Raw genomic sequence first — 15,405 nt, forward strand, 5'->3', positions numbered from 1 at the left:
CAGAGCTGCTGCTGCATGGTGTGTGGGAGAGGTTGGGGGCAGGCTGGGTGGGAGAGTACGGTGGGACTGTAGTGTCCAGTCAGAAGAAAGGGAAGAGTGCAGCTGGATGGTGGCAAGTTACAGCAGTTAATGGCTGTTACTTGGGTTGAGCACCTCTAAGTAAATTATCCAGCAAGGTGTGCCTGCTTTATCTAGAAGCAGATATGCTTTCCAGTGCAGGCAATGATGTGCTCTCAAACATAGCCTTTCCCAGTACGTGAGAGACGCGGTAGGGGATGTACTGACCCCTGGATGGTCTGAACATCAAAACCAGAGAAGCACAGCTCTTCTCTGCTAGCCTTCAGTGCTTTGCTGTGTTGTGTGCAGCTGTGGGAAGCAGCTGGCTGCAGCAAGGGGTCAGCCTCCTGCAGCCTCCCTTGGGCCAGGGAAGCCCCGGGCTGCGAGCAGAGGGCAGAGCGGTGCGGCCAGGCCAGGCTCCAGAGCAAGGGCTTTCAGCCCTGTGGGTTTTGTTTCTACCCACCCTAGAAGTACCTATGAGGCACCAAATTAAAGGTATGATTCAAAGCAATGAAGGAGGATGCACAGTCTGAAATGGCATTGTGCTGTACTGAAGACAGAGCAAATGTCACTCTCTGTTCTTAAAGTGTTTTTACTTGCTTTGTTTCCACAGTTGTGAGTGATCAGGGAACTTCCTGATTCTTAGGTGTCTTTCCAAGTTGTTTTTCAGCTTTTTTGACCTATCTCTCTTCAAAACTTCAAAGTTTGAAGTGAATCTGGATTTCTCAGCACAAAGAAGAGAAGTCACCGTGTAACAAATGCTGCCATGTCCCAAAGCAGCCTTGTCAATGTGTGTGAGAAGATGAGTTTAGCTGAAATCTCCATTCATGCCCATGGCTACAGGATGCAGCCTTAGCTAACTGCATTACCACTTCTTCACAGGTGAGAACTACCTTTTTCCAAAGTGGTGTAAGCACTTTCCCTTGAGAGGGAGAACCATATTATTTTTCTTTCCCCTTCCGTCCTTCCTTCCTTCCGTCCTGTGTTAAGCTGGGGAAGAAATAGAGACATGTGCCAGAAAGCATGTGGAAGCTAATGCCTCAAGCCAGTAAGAAAAATGTGCAGGTCAAACTATTGTCTATAAGCTTTAAGAGCTGCAGCAGTTGGGAGATTGCAATTGAAGTATTCTTGTGTAAAGCACTAAATCATAAAAAAGTAATATTGCAATAGTAGTATTGTCTATTTGGCGGAATCTGTCCCCTCTTCCCACTAGCATTGCCCCGTCCTATCCTGATTGCCCACATGTCTCTAGTCCAGTGTGCCACTGAGGCACATAATCAAATGTGGTCTGTGAACATCTGTTTTGCAAAATGCAGGAGTATAGTGTGGGAAGGGCAATTGGAGCTGTGAGAAAGTCTTCGTCAGGCAAGAAGCTTATTTAGGCTTTGAGAGATTGAAATAAAAAGTAAAGAATTGCTAGAATTGATTTGAAAATTGAGAATGCTCTTTTGTATTTGAAATTTATTTTTGTCTTTAAAAATATTTTCTAAATTCAAACAACTAAATGAATATGAGTTTTTCATTGTCAAAGCTGTCTGGCTAAATGAATCACAAAAAGTAGTTGAATCTACTTAAAAGAAACTCATTCCTTTTAGAACTGTTTTGTTTTTGTTTTTTGAGCAACCTCGCCCCTACTGTTATTTGATTAAGTAAACAAATACATACTGTTCTTAGGACATAATCATGCTGTTACCCAGCTAGTATTCAGCATATTGTACTTGGCTACAAAAGGCTATGCACAAAAAAAATACAGAAATATTTGAGATAAACCAAAAACCCTTTCCCAAAATTCCTGTTGCTTTAGAGTCGCTTCTTTTACAGCTTAGAAAGTAAGTTATTTCTTTTTCTCTTCCAATATAGGAGGTTTGAAATCATCTATCCAGCAGATTCGCCTGCACAGTGCGGCAGTGCTGTACACATGACTGGTTTGCCCCCTCTTTGAAGAGGGAAGAATGCTACAAGGGAAGCCAAGGCTGCTTCCTTGTGAAGGCTACAGACTGTGACCTATAACCTGTCCCACCCTACAGCCACTCTTTCTCATTTACAGGTAGGCCCCAAAATATTCAGGAGCTGATCCTTCTCAAACAAAATTTTTTCCTCTCCCACCTTGCTTAGACATTGCATCCAAAAAAGTGAAGCCGCAGAGAAGAGGCACTGACCTCTGAAATTAATTCAACTTTCATTCATGGAAATGAGCATTCAGGTCAGCTTAGCTTTTGCTAGGAAGACTTATTTTCAGTTTCTGATTTTTTTTTCTCTGTCACTAAGAGCTTAATTTTTAACTTGCCATACAACATGGAAGGAGTTACAAAATCCTCCTTGTCAGAGTTGCATGGACATTTGCTTCACAGCATTATGGTCAAAATGTGTTTATATTTATATTTATTTTTTTATATATTTTTTTATATATATGTGTATATATATATATATACACACACATGTATATATACAACTTCATTCTATGTACACTACTGTAAAGTTTTTAGATACTAATCCTGGAATTATAAGTACCTTTATCAGTTTAGGAGCAAAAGAGTCAATATCACTATAGTCTGATGGCCACTGGCATGAAGATAGTATGCAAGTCTTTCCTATGTGTGGAGCTCTTTAGTCTTGAAGACTGAAATGTCTTTTATTCACATAAGAAAAGAACAAGCTTTTCCTCTCTTAACCTAATTGCTTTGCTGACCTATTGGAGGAAAGAAGATAATTTTGAGTCTGTTCCCTTTGGTTCCTGACCTTTCCACTTACCCTGCAAGGAAGATTATCAGGTATGATAGGCAACTTAGTGTTGGAAAGATCTGGCCACAAGAAAAAGACTGAATACACAGATATCAAAGTGCTTTTTAAAATGAACAAGCCCCTTCTGATTCAAGTGTAAAACTTGATTCAGAAATCTGTCAGTGAGGAAATATTTGTTATTAGTCTTATAATTAGCAGCATTAGTCTTACAGTAACTAAGTGATACAGGTACTATCGTTAGTACCTACAACCATCTCTTTCATGTTTTAAATTTCACGTTTTTGAGCAGAGAAGATTAGGCTTCAAGATTGCGCATAGATGAGTATTCATTATCCAAGAATAGTGAAGTTTTTACCCAAGCCTACCTGAAAGCACTCATGCATTTGTATGCATGTGAATGAGACTGAAGTCTCTTATGTCTTACAGGTCCACTGCAGAATTTGCAAGCCGTGTACCATATTTGTGTATTTTTACAGTAGGAAGGTCTGATAGAAATGTTTTTGGTGCTGACCTGCTAGCTCTGCGCCTACATGAATAGAAGTGATGCCTCAATCCTTCCCCTGCCAAAAGGTGTCAGTGGCACAGAGAGTCAATTACCTGATGCCATTCTTTCCACTAGATGGCATTGCCACCCACCATTTCAGTTCCTGCCCAGTTCCTTTCCAGTTAAACCAGGAGGCTTTTTTTTTTTTCTTTTTTTAAAAAAAAAAGAGTGGCAGTGAATCTGGTGAGCCTTTCTTTACTCTGTCACTATTAGAAGCTGGGGTAAGTGTATCCTGTAAAGCCACTCTGAACTTGGGTGACTATGCTCATTTCTGGATAAAACATTCCCATTTTCTTCTATTTCCTACGGAAATCAATCACAGAAAATCACTTTTATTTCAAGTGGCTGCTGAATTTTCACATTAAGCAGAATTTTCTGGCAACCCTTGGGTCACCTTGCTTAGCCACTCTAGTGCAGCAGCATGGAAATGAAACTTGTTCCATTAGAATGGTGGCAGCGTGTCCAGCTTGGCAGCCGTGCAGCCACTGCTGAAATGCAAAGCTGTGGAGAATCAACATCACAAGATTTACCTAAATATCCTGCTACAGGGTGTTTAGCAGGGAGTCTTTGTACCTTTAGCTGGCTCTGTTCAGCTCTCTGTCCACACATGATCAAATTGAAGAAAGAAAAAAAAAAAAAAAAAAAAACAAAACTTACACACATGCGTGCACACACACCCCTCTGTAAGGTTTAGTGTTATGTAAGTGCCCCTGGTACTAGTCTGATAAATCGCCAAATAAAACAGAAATCTCTGATGCTTGTAATTTGCCCTCTAGTTGGAATGACAGTATTTTCTGAGTTTGGTAGCTCTGTAAATGTTTGCTCTAGATATTATCAATGGGCGTATTTTATATAAAGACATATATTAAACTTTAAAGCAAAGAAACTCCTCCCCAGCTTGCAAACACAGCAAATACAGGAATTAAGTAGTAAAAACTGAATTGAAATTATTACTGGCTGTTAAGCTGTGCATTTTACAGGTGAACTGGAACAACAGAAGTCTGGAGCAACAGCATATCCAGTGACCTGTGAAGAGCTCTCCTTGAAAGCCCCAGCTGTCAGTGAATGCAGAGGGTAGTTTTGTCTGAGATATAGACCATTCCCCTAGGTGAAAGGTTTTCTGTTATGTAGAGATGTAGAGAAAGGTGGTGGCTCACCACCTCCCTCCATGTGGTGTTACAGCCAGGTTTGGGGATATGGGATAAATCAAACCACTGCTTTCAGGCTTTGAAATGCTGTTCAGCCTTATTTGTGCAAGCTATTCAAAGAGGCAGACCTCACTATGCTTTTCTCTAAGGGTTGGTGCAAGCAAGGAGGACTCTGGTATTGCATCCGTACTGATGTGATGTGCAGGGTAAGCTGCTAATGCTATCTCTGCTGAAGGACATAGCAAGGCATGTTTGTCATCCAGCAGGAGAACAGGAATAAAATGCCATGAAAAACTGTGGAGACATGGCAATGCTTAGCTCTCCTCAGACTTGATTAATACTATGGCTATTTTTGGTGTCAGGTTTCTGTATAGATTGAAATAGCCTAAGCCTCTAGTCCACTGTCAAGTGGGTATGGAAGCCAGGACTAGAATGGCTCAGCAAAGGCTTGCTTCCAAGTACAACTAATTCAAATTTATTATTCCTGTGTTGTGAAAAATTCCAACATGTAATTAAGGCTTCCTTCTGATCTGAAATGAAATTCAGACACTTTGAAATTGCACTTTTTCCACCAAAAAAGCAAGCTAGCAGGAAGCCTAGCAGGCCACCAAAGGAAAGTTATTTGACAGACAAGATTTCCTAAATCTCTTACCTTTATACTAAGTGGTTGTCAGAACCATGTTTCCATAGAACATTTGTTTTAATGAATCTGTTTTCTAGTGAAGAATTACTGCACTGGAAAATTCTGGCTAGGTGGAATGCTGATCTTTGGTAAATATACACAGTAATGTGCATCTAAAAGCTTACTGCCTGTACTCAGAACTAAAAGTGCAAGTAGAGTGGAAGAGTTAATTTGGGTTGCTTCCTCTCTGGGATTTGTGCTTGTTTCTGTAGGTTCTTACTTGTGTGAATAAGGCCCAGTTTACCCTAGGAAAATGTGATCTGTTAGAAAATGCTTTTGATAATGATTTGTGTAGCTGGATGTTAAACATGCATACTATAAAGAGGAACACCATGGTATTAAATTCTAGAGGTAGGCTGTTCCATTTAAAGGATTTCAATACTAGACCAGAACAGAGACTACAGATAAACAGCAGCAGGGAAGCAGGTTGTTAAAAGTGATGGTCTTGTTTCATGATAACAAAATAGTCTGAGATTGTATAACGTAACTTGATTTCATACCTTGTGAGTCTTCCATGTGTAGGCAGGACTAAAGGTTTGTCTTTTTAGTCTTCTGTTATTGAAGTCGGCAAAAGAAAAAAGGATAACTTCTAGGCTTTCCCATTCCTAGCTTTGAAGCGTGGGAGCTTATAATCACTAAAAGCGGATGGGTCATTCTCTTGCTCAAATAATGTTAAACAGTAATCTATCCGTATTTTGTTTATATCAAGAAATAGAGAATATTTCTGCCAGCCTTTCTCCAAGTTCAGGAAGGTGATGCAGACATTTAGGCAAAATAGACTGCAAGATTTAGCTGCATGTAGTCCTGGGCATCCTAAGAAACAAAACTGTTCTTAAGTCAGTTTTTTGGTCTGACCCCATGTGATGGTTCTTACTTTCCAGGAATTTCTATTGCAAAAAGAGTGAAGGCTGTGAAATAACTATTACATACCCTTTTCTTCTAACCCAGATTGCATATGTGACCAACAGAGCAATGTATTTTGAGGAATTCATCACTGCCTTTTGATCTTCTGCTGAAGTCCAGTATGTAGGTAAGCAATAGAGCTTGGTCCTATCTAAAGGAGGCTCTGCTCACTAATAGGTGAGTACCTTACCTATTTGCCTTAGGGTATTCAAGATGAGGATTGTAGCTGCAGAAGGGAAGCTGAGGGAACTATACAGATTAGTTTGTCCGACCTGTGATGTCTGGCTGAATTTTCAGAGATGTCAGGCTGTGAGTCCCATTGACTGTAATATCAAAGGCTGGAGATGTGAATGTTAGTGAATAGATTTGAAAATGTTACTCTGAGCCTGCAGTTACAGTAATGTTGCTGTAATGTTGGCTGTTTTTATTAGGGAGGTGGAGGAGAAAGAAGGAAGAGGAAGGAAGGTAGTATGGTTTTCAGTTTATCACAAATAATTGTATATAAAGGTTAACATCTTACTTAAAGCACATACATGCAGAGAAGGGCCATTCATACATTGTACCATGGCACCTAACCATCCTCCAAATTGTAAAAGCACTCACCTCATCCATTACATTCCAGTTTTACAGTGTCTGATTATATTTGGTTTGAAAAATGTAGAAAAAGTGTAAAGGTTTTATTCTGGCTCATGTTTGCATAGCGACCAAAACAAACACCCCTCCCACATTTGTTGTCTTTGCCTGGTCAGGCACCTCAGATGAGGGAACGTATTCCTTTGATGTCTTGATGACAGCAATTCCAGAGGAGCAACAAGCACAGTCCAGCGACTGAGAAGGTCACTACAAGTGAATTATTCTATGGTGTTTGTCAAATTGTTAGAAGGAGCATTGCAACAGATGGTTTATCAGGTGTCTGCAGTTGAAATTTGTATGAGAAAAATCTAGCAGTGACTAGAGGAAACGAGTCACAAATGCTCAGAACATCAGTATAAACTAAGACCTTGTATTTCTGTTGTTGTTAGAATGTTGCTCCAAAGAGCCATTTGAAATCATGCATATTGTTTTAGTGAGGGTCAGCAAAAACTGAGTAGTGTAGTAGCTCATTCATGAGTATTTCCAATACTTACAATATATGATGTGCTTTGTTTGTTCTTCTGTGGTGCTCTGACCGCATCCTTTTCACACCACAAAGAAGAAAGTGTTACCTGTGGTTGATCCAGAGGTCAAAATGCCAGCAGCCAACTTGCCTTGTTCTCATCATTGATGGGGGGTTGTCATAGAAATGCTGCCGATGAGACATGCTGTAAGCCTAGAAATCTTTCTAAAATATCTAAATGTAAAAAGAGCAAAATCCAAATCTCACCAAAAGTGAGAGCTGCGTTTTTTCTTGATCAGTGAAAAGGTTTTGTTCCCCACACGATTGACGGGGAAAATCTAGCCTTCTTCTTGACAACCGTTACAAGCTACTGTACAGCAGTAAGGGGGTACTTGTAATGCACCAGGGAGCACGCACACGGCTGGCACAGGCTGTCCAGTGCACAGCTTCATCCCACTGTGTGCAGAATAAGGGACAAGTGCTTGCAGACCAGTCTGTCCTAGCCAGTTTATGCCACAGTCCCATTATGCCAAGACCTAGAAAGAAGAGTCTCTTCCTACCAAGAAACTGTTCAGAAGCAGCTCTGCTTACTGCAGCTGTGTGCACTTACGTACTCTGAAGGATTTTGAACTTGCCATAGGAGACCAGTCACAAACACGTAAGAGCCACCCTCTCCTAAGGCTCTGTTTGTGCTCTCCTGGGAGAATTGCATTTGCTGTTTATAGCAGCACTGAAAGGCAGCAAGGTTTTGGGTGCAAGACAGGAACCAGGCAGTCCTTATCAGACAAGTGTGTTTGGGAAGGGAAAAAAAGGGTCATTTTTTTTTTATCTTTGTTCTTATAGAAAGTGTCACAGGATGTTTAATGTCCATTCTGAGACCTGTTGTTTTCCAGATCTTGCCTGAAAATCCATGCAGTATTCAACAGGCCACTTAGTTTATCTTTCTTGGATAAACAAAAGGCTGCTGGAATTTGAAACTTGTTCCAAGAGTCTAGGGTCCAAAGCCTGCTGAAATCCGTGCGAGTCTTTCCCCTGGTCTGGGGCTTTGAGTTGAATTTAAATGTTTTAAAAGTAGTGAGCAGTGGCAGCACAATTCCTAACTGCATGACATGCAAGACTGACAGGGAGTTACCAGTATACCTGAGTTGTGGTGTTACTTCTGGTCTTAAATGTTGCATGTCTTTAGAAGAGCTTAAAATACCTTTTGAAAATGCCGATATCACTCACCCAGAAAGCGGTCCTGCCTTGATGAGCAAAACCGGGTTAATGTGATGAAACTGCCCCTGGCGCTGCTGAAGAGCCCTCTGCGTGCTCGGGGAGGAACTGCGCGAGGAGGGGTCCCGGTCCGGCGCGGAGAGGAGGACACGGGAGGGTCCCGGCCGCAGCAGCGAAGCCTGAGGCCGGGACGAGCACGGGGTCGGTAAGCGGCTCCTGCAGCTGGCCGGTTTTTGCTTTCCAAGCCCGGCCAGCCGGGGTGGCGCGATGCCCGTGGGGCGCGGGGAGCGCCGCTTCCTGCGGGCGAGGAGCGAGCAGCTCCGCTGCTGCCCCCGAGCCGGTGGCGGGCGCGGAAGGTGCGATCGGGGGTTTGCGGGCTCCGCTGCCGGGCGGGGAGGGGGCGAGCGGCCGCCGCCGCCTCCGGCCGCCGCCGCGCTCCGCCCGCCGCGCCGCGCCGCGCTCCGCGCCGCCCCGCGGGCGCCGACGCCTGCAGGTGGCGGTGCGCGGCGCGGGGCTCCGCGGGCGGAGGGGGCTGCGCTGCGCCGCGCTGCAGCCCGCGGCTCCTTCGGGCGCGCCCTGCGTCGCGGGCTCGGGGATTGCAAAGGTAAGAAAAAAAGTACGTAATCTACACTGTTGAGAAAATACATATTATAGATATTCATATTTATATATATGCGTATATTTTTATATATGTGTATTTTACATATATATCTATAAATATGTGTGTATAAATGTAAGCTGTCGCTTAGACAAGATGCCAGTCAGCCAGCTAAAGAAAAACGAGCAGTTTCAGGTTCCTAGATGACACCGGAGAACTTAATCCTCTCTCTTCTGTTTCGTAAGTGGGAAGACTATCCCAGTGCCAGGTCCCTCCAGAGGTGGCTGCTGGCAGGCCGAAGGTGGAAGAGCGCGGCTTCGCTGCCGGGCCGCGCGCCCGCCGTGGTGGAGTGCCCGGAGCTGGCTCCCCGCACAGCCGGCTCTGGAAACTCTCAGCTGTGCAGCCAAGGGCTGGGAGGTCCGCGGTCTTCTGCAGAAATAGTAAGCTATGCAAATCATAGGGATCCCTATCACAGATGTCACTGATTCTTCTTCTGGAATGTAATTCATATCCAGGAGAATATGTAGCTCCTTGCAGTGCTTGACCAGGTGTGAAATAATACGCTTAGACACATGCCTAACCACCACTGGACCTTACAGGGGACATTGTGCTCACAGACAGGCTGACGCAGTTCAGGGAACTGTTCAGCGAAAAAAAAATGCCAGAAGACAAAATAAGTATTATCCTTATTTTGAACTTTTGGACTAATTTACCACTCATTTATTTTAAGTATTCTATTTAATGTCTCTAAATGTGAGTTGTTAATTAGGTATTTGTGGTGAATTTGGGTTTGTGAGATAGCCTTGTGATGGAGCTGATTTCATTGAGTTAACAAGCTAGTTGGGGTAGCTGAGTCTGTTTGTTGTTGTAAGCCTGCTCCTGCAGAGGCAATGAAGCAACATTTCCGTTAGCGCTGGGAAATTCAAGGATAGCATGAAGCTTAATAAAGTGCAACAGGATTACAGTTCGCTCAGAGTGAGTGATTCTATTATGCCTTGGTTAGACGTGTACTATTACTCACTTCAACTGTAACAACCAGCTTTTAATACAAATTGTTTGTAGTTACATATCACTCATTTTATGCATTTTGGGGGTTTGGGGGTTTTCTACTATCACTATGTTATATACTATTTTTTCCCTTTTATATTTTATGTTTTTACAACACTGTAAAAACAACTGAACTTTAATTGAAGGTTTCTCAGGTCTTTTCTTAGGTGCTTCCATTTTAATGAATTTAACAATCATTAACTTTGCTTTAAACTCAAGTTTGGAAGTGGTAATGAAGGAAAAAATAGCAATGTTGCAGCTATATTTTACAAAGCTTTATCAAAACTGACTTAAGTTTCCTCTCTGTACATAGTGCCTAAGAAACCTTTTTTCCCCAGGTTGTGTATTCACTTCAACCGTAAGTTGTATACTCATTTAACTAGCAAGTGACTTAACAAAATAGATTTCCTGACTGACAGAATTTGCTCAGTTGATACTTGCCTTCTATTGCAAGGGGCAGGACTAGGAGACCCCCAGGGATCCATTCCAGATCTGTATTCCTGGGCCAGGATCCCACGGATTAGGCACAGGGGGGAAGATTTTTCAGATGTTTTGGTGCAAACACAATTGCTTCCTCAGGGAGAAATTTGGCATGTGGTTCTTTAGACAACTGTGCTTGCGTAAGCAGCCCCCTGCCACCTTCTGAGTTGTACTAATACATTTGTGGGACTGGTGGTGAGCTCCATCAGGGAGCTGACAGGTTCAAGAGAGCCTTTTCTTCTTTGGCTCTTGATTACTTTTAATTCTGATTCGTTGTGTTGGGTGGTTCTGCAAACGGCTGCCGGTGGCATGGGAGGAGGGAGCAGGAGGTAAGAGCTGTTTCTGCAAGCGTTGCTGCTACTGAAAGAATTGCGTATCAAACTGTGGCTTGTAGTAGATGTGGTTATGGTTGTTGCTTGAAAAACGTTCTTGAAAACCCAGATATCTTAATGCAGTTATTAGCATGCAGTTACCTGATTATATACCAAAGAACTGGTTCTGTACTTTTACAGATGCAGTTCTGAGTTTTCACCTAATGAATTTGTCAGTGATGTCTACCTATATGTTTGTATAACTTCAGGTGATATTTTCTGTACTATTCTCCATTGCAACATAAGGGTTTTTAAAGCTTCTTTTTCTGGAAGGTGGAAGTAGGCATCACAAGGAAATGTGTGTTATTAATCAGATTATATTTTGCTGGATACATGGGTGCCTAAAATACTGAGAGAGATTAATTGCTTTTCCAAAAACACCTCTGAGAGGGTATCTTTTAACCTAGAGAGTGAAATTGCCACCTGCACGCAATTTATTCTTTTACACATGCCTATTATGTTAAATATACTTTGACTGTAACATAGACCTGCTGTTAAATTCTGAAAGGCAGAGCTGATTATGCAAATAGCATAGTTTTGATTTGTGCAGTGAGACTGAAAAGTCAGTGGAGCGTGAGTTTTCTGTAATGTGCTGTAACTGCTTTGAGTGTAGAAATCACTGTTATGTTTGCTTTTGCATACTGTCTTAGGACTCGTTCTCATTCTTACTTGTATGCACCTTGTTTCTGTGTCGTGATCCTATCGTGGCCACTCGGAAAGCACTTGCACCACATCAACGTCTTTTGTGTAGTATGTGTGCAATTAAAGGAATGCTGGTACACTTTATTGCTCATAGAACTTGAGGAAGTAATTAACTGTTATTACAGGCTTTATTGAACAGAGCAAAAATAAAGAAAAAAATCTCTAACATAAAATAAAGAACTGCGTTAGAATTGAGAAAGATGTTATCCTTGCTGCTCGTGCCGTGGTGAGTCACTACAATTGCAGTTTAGGTCAACTTCTGATAGCCTTGTGTAGATTTTAAAAAGCAGTGTGCACATCTTTGTTTTCACTATTCTTTCTGTGAGAAAAGGAATTTATTACCAGTAACTTTATGAAAACTAAATGCATCTTTCATACACAACATTGTTGCCTGTATTAATTGACATATATCAACGTGGCTGTGGACTGTAAAACTGTAAGCTACAGCTTGCCTGCAGGCAGTAGGCTCCCAATGCCTGATATGGTGAAACTGAGAAAGATGTAATCCTTTAAAAACTGAAACTCAAGACATCCAGGCTAATCACTGCATTTTTTTCCCCCTTCTCTGAAAGTGCAGGTGCTTCCTATTTGGCTAACCAAACTTCAAAGATGGTTTTGTTTTCTTCCTTAGAAGCTGTCTGCACTTAATAGTACATGGTTAGTCAAAGAGCTGTTGCCCCTAGGACTGGCAAACAATTTAGCTGATCTAGATGAAGATGTCCAGATGGAGACCTCAATTTTTCTGAAATTTTCTCTTTGGTCTTTTTTGGGCTTGTAAAGTGCTACTTGCAGGGGCAAACCATGATCTGGCACATTTCTCTGTCTCTCTGATGACACAGAGCTCTAGTTAGGCTGCTGAATAAAATTCTCCAATCTGTGCACAGCCTGTGTGCTCCTCCTGTTTTGCTATATGCACAGATCAGCATTAAGCAAGGACATTGGCCATTTCCTGCTGAACTGAAGAGGCTCATGCAGTTTTGCATCTGGAATATAGACATGAATTACCACCTTATGAAATAGCAGCTCTGTTTGCTTGTGTTCTCATTTGGCTCATCTGGGAGTCAGACTTTTTTTCAAGAATGGTACACCAAGTACAAAATATTTGGAGTTAAAGTCCTTCATCCTTCTGCTTTGGGAAGAAGCATTCTCAGTTTTGAGTTCTGGAGGGAGGGGTTGGTGCTGCATTTTCAGCTAAGTTGATACCTATCTAGCACGATGCTAGATAACTGTGGTAGTACAGATCTGGATGTGTTTTATGGCATTCTGCAGAATCCAGTTGTAGTCAGGAGGCACAAACAGTATCTTTCCCTTTACCGTAAAGACAAAATGTATCACTTTGTCCTTGCAAAATTGTAAGCTTTGCAGGCCCAAGAGGCAATAGATCATCACTTTGACAGCAAGATAACTTACTAAGTAGTAAGATGAGCAAGACAGACCTCTTCCTCAGTGTCTGTGGCAGCTCAGGACTCTGGAGTTGCCTTATGGGAATGAGATAATAGATTTTATTAGAGCGTTGGAAGGAGTATAGTCATTACTAAAGTCTATCAGTTACTTTGTATACAATCTAAAAACCTTTGAAAAGTTGTTTTTCAGCTGTAATTTCCCTGTTGTAGAGGCTCAGGATTTCTACAAAGCAGTTTAGTTTTCCTTTTACTTCCTTGGGACTTGCACTGCTTCTTTATGTATATTTTATATATGCGCATATAAACACACATACACATTTATATTATATATGTTATATTTATACATTTATATATTTTTATAAAACAATAGTTTTACTTTGTTTGGTGGAATAACGAACTGAGACAGCAGTAGATGAAGCAGTCGTTAGTGTTTGCTTTTATTCAATGTCACCTGTTTTTACTGCAGAATTTTTGGACTAACTTTTTTTCCCCCCTTTTCAGTATTCTGTTGTAAGATCATTTTATTGGCTTTGGTATGAATGCTGTCTTAGGATGTTACGTAAATGACAGAAGAGTAAACAGCTACATGTAGCAGCTGTCTCTGTTATATGACTGGGATATGTTATGGACATGTCTCCATATTTGTATGCTTCAGGAAGCAGATTTACAAGTTGATACAAAATGTAAGCTCAAGTAAGTCCATTTAATTCAAGAGAGAAAAAAATAATGTAAAAAAAATGCATCAGATAGGACTCTTAGAAAACTTTTGTATATCAAACTATTTTCATTAACTGTGCTGCTTATCACAAGAATCTATGAGGTTACTGTGAAATATTGTTATTGAATGCTTTTTGAATGGTAAGTACAATCGTTGCTGCTGGAGGATCATCATGACAGTGTCCATAAATAATGGTAATGAACGGCCTTAGACCATTCGTGGGTATTTAATTAGAACGTATATTATTATTTTAACTCGCAGTTACATTATTTACAGAGACCTAATTTGTCACCCTTCCCTCTCTGGCTCTCCTTAAGTTATATGTGTGGTCTAAGAGAAATATGGAATTACAAATTTTCTTTCACTAGATGAGAGCTGGCCTGTGCTTGTCAAAAGAAATGTTTCTTCTGGTCTTGACATTTGGTCTTCTGAAGTAACAGCGTGCCTCATGTTTTTTAAGCCTCTCTTGAATTTATTTCAAGCCTTAGATAAAAAAGGAGATGAAAATATAAAAGAGAAATTTCAATTCTTGGTAACAAAGTTCCAGAAAGGGAACGAATAGAAGAAAGCACTATCTTATTGTATTTCAAAAACAAAAGGTCTTTCCTAGCTGTTGCCTAGGATCTTAAAGGCAAGTTTAGGAGACAAAAAATGAGAAGATGTTTCAGCTAACAAGCGGTTAACTCCTGCATGCTCTTGTCTGTATAGGACCTGAAAGTAGTTTTGAAGCTGCAAATTTAACTTTCCTGATGCTCAGCAGGACCATGCTACCTTCTCTCTCACTCTCTTTGTTCACAGTGGAAACACTCCCCTGTCTTTCACTCCCCTGCCACCCCCAAGCTTCCTTCCTTCCTGCAGTTTCTGGATTTGAACCAATATGGATGTGATGACTCACAGTTCCCAGATGTGAAATGCAAATGTGGGAAGTGGGATCTTTCTCCTACCTCCCTAGAGGTTTCTTGGAGACCATGGTGCCGTTGAGTTTCTTAATCAGTGTGTTCCTCCTGACTCACATGTTTTTTCTGCTGACCACACCATTTTGGGGACCATCACCATGTTTAATAACTCATGTATTAGAATACTCATCATATACACATCTTATCTGTTTGGCTTTGAGAGCTTCTTGAGCACCACACAACTCCTCTTGATAAAGTCAAATGACTTAGGCAAATATATTTTCCTTTTTCTTTGGTCCATTTTAACACTTACCTCCAAGTTACTGTGTTTGACAAGATTGGAGGTCTGTTGACAGAGATGCTTGTTCAGGCAACCTTTTGGCACACAGCACTTAGAAGTTTGTACGGTACACTGTGGGCTGCTTGTCTGTGGTCTCTATCCCAGCTCTGCTCTGACCTAATTTGAAAATACTGTGATGAACTATGTGATTCCACATTATCATATGCATTACTTGTATGCTTTTCCCAAGGTGCATGGGTATTTAGATTAGTAATTCCTTCTCTTTGCATTTGTTCCTCTCCTTCAGAAGCCTCCAAAATCAGCTTTACAAGCTCATCACCTTTACTTCCCCATAAAAGCTATTAAAAGAAAAGGGAAGAGAAGAGTTGAAATAAAAAGAAAACTTCTCAAAGTCAAAATGATCTCCCTTTCAATGCATGTGTCATTTCCACCTGTCACTCCAGATGCTGCATCCAGTCTCTCAGCTATTTAGACTGAAATTTCCTGGGCCAAGGACATCATA

The 15,405-nt window shown here is 41.4% G+C and overlaps 1 protein-coding gene across 1 annotated transcript in view; it reads left to right on the plus strand.

Moving 5' to 3' along the window:
- Positions 1–8,947: 8,947 nt before the first annotated feature.
- The window catches only part of SLC16A12 (solute carrier family 16 member 12), a 37,561-nt gene continuing 31,103 nt past the window's right edge, over positions 8,948–15,405 (plus strand). Inside the window, exon 1 of the mRNA XM_062579581.1 lies at positions 8,948–8,991. The gene's annotated coding sequence lies outside the window, so the exon portion shown is untranslated. The remainder of the gene's footprint in view (positions 8,992–15,405) is intronic.

Source organism: Rhea pennata, chromosome 7 (genome assembly GCF_028389875.1).
Source record: "Rhea pennata isolate bPtePen1 chromosome 7, bPtePen1.pri, whole genome shotgun sequence".
NCBI lineage: Eukaryota > Metazoa > Chordata > Aves > Rheiformes > Rheidae > Rhea > Rhea pennata.